Consider the following 2197-nt stretch of genomic DNA (forward strand, 5'->3'; position numbering starts at 1 on the left):
TACAATATATGACCTTTTGAGTCTGGCTTCTTTCACTTACCATAATGTTTTCAAGGTTCATCTGTTTTGTAGCATGTATCATCACTGCATTCCTTTTTACTGCCAAATAATATTCCATTGTATGGATAGACACCAATACATTTATCCGTTCATCAGCTTGTAGACCTTCGGATTGCTTGCACAGTTTTGCTATTAGGAATAATTCTGCTGTGATCATCTATGTACAAGTTTTTGTGTGACCATATGTTTTAAATTTGAAGGGTATATAACTAAAAGTAGAACTGCTGGGTCATATGGTAACTCTACACTTAACTCTTTGAGAACTGTCAAACTGTTTTCCAAAGTGGCTTCACCATTTTACGATCAGCAATGCCGAAGAATTCCAGTTTCTCCATATCCTAACTAATACTTGTTATTGTCTATCTTGTTTTATTATAGTCATCCTAGTGAGTGTAAAATGGTGTCATAGTGGTTTTGATTTGCATTTCCCTAATGATTAATGATTTTGGGCACTTTTTCTTTTTCTGTTTTATTAGAGACAGGGTCTCACCCTGTCATCCAGGCTGGAGTGCAGTGATGTGACGATTGTAGCTCACTGCAGCCTTGAACTCCTGGGCTCAAGCAGTCCTCCCACCTCAGTCTCCCGGTAGCTGGGAATACAGGCATGCATCACCACACCCGGCTAATTTTTTAATTTTTTGTAGAGATAGGGTCTCACTATGTTGCCCAGGCTGGTCTCAAATTCCTGGGCTCGAGCCATCCTCCCTCCTGGGCATCCCAAAGTGCTGGGATTACAGATGTTAGCCATTGCACCCGACCCTTACTTTTTCATTTGTATAGCTTCTTTGGAGAAATGTCTATTTAAATCTTTTGCTTATTTTAAAAATTGAACTGTCTTTCAGTTGTTGAGTTATAAGAATTATTTATCTATTCTGGCTCCTAGACTCTTATGAGATACGTGATTTGTAGATATTTTCTCCCATTCTGTGGATTGCCTTTTCACTTTCTTAATGGTGTCCTTTGAAGCACAAAAGTGTTTAATTATAATGAAGTCCAACTTATCTATTTTTTATTTTGTTGTTTGTGCTTTTGATGTCATATCTAAGAAGTCATTGCCTAATCCAAGATTATGAAGCTTTACACCTATGTTTTCTTCCATGAGTTTAATAGTTTTAACTTTCACTTTAGGTCTTTGATCCGTTTGAGTTAATTTTTGTATACGATATGAGGTAAGGTCCAACTTTATTTTTCTGCATGTGGATGTCCAGTTTTCTCAGCATTGTTTGTTGAAGACCATTCTTTCCCACATTGAATTGTCTTGGCACCCTAGGTGAAAATCAATTGACCCTCTGTGTTCTCATTTCCTTTCTATTGACATAGAAAGATTTTTTAAATTAATCAATTATTTTCCCTGGGGCCTAATATAGGACCATTGTGAGTAGAATCAGTGCCTTTTTTGCCCACATTTATGAACTAATTTTGGTGGAGTGCCGGGGGGCCTCATTTAGGAAAATGAAGCCGAAAAATGGGTCTCCAGAAAACGAGGAATGGGGACATGCAGTGGTACATTGGAGAGAACTTTGGCTTGAATGCTAGTTCTATCCAAAATTGTGTGGCTTTGGGCAAGTTACTAACCCTCTAAGAGCTTTAGCTACTGGGAAATGGAGGTGATGACAATCTCAATCTCACTGGGCTTATGTTTAGTATTAAGAGACAATGGTTATGAAAGCAATGTCATGGTCCCTGGAACATAGTAGGGACTTGACATCAAGCAAACTTACCGTTGGTGCATGGTCTTGTGGCTCCCTCGCTTCTGACATAGGGTGGTTATGTGGGATCAGGAGAGGTGGGCTACCCAGCGGGTACCTGTGCCAGTTCCCATGTTTCTGCTCCTGTCTCCCACACTGTGCAGCAGCTATGGTTCCACTCCCCCACCTTTTCTGTCAGGGGAAGTATGAAGGGTAAATAAAGAAGAGGAAAGTGGCTCTCCATAGAGCAACTTTCTGGTTAGAAGGGAAAATCCCAGGTTTGAGGGAAGCCCAATAGCGAACCACAGAATAATCAGGAAATAGTGGTATCCTGTTTTATATGTCTAGAACTTTATTTTCAAAGAAGAAACAATGTAACTGCATTGCCAATCTAGAACTCTATCACAACTGAGGGAATCCCGTCTGCTTTGACCAGGCAGCTACAGTGC

This window comes from Theropithecus gelada, chromosome X (assembly GCF_003255815.1).
Source record: "Theropithecus gelada isolate Dixy chromosome X, Tgel_1.0, whole genome shotgun sequence".
Lineage (NCBI taxonomy): Eukaryota > Metazoa > Chordata > Mammalia > Primates > Cercopithecidae > Theropithecus > Theropithecus gelada.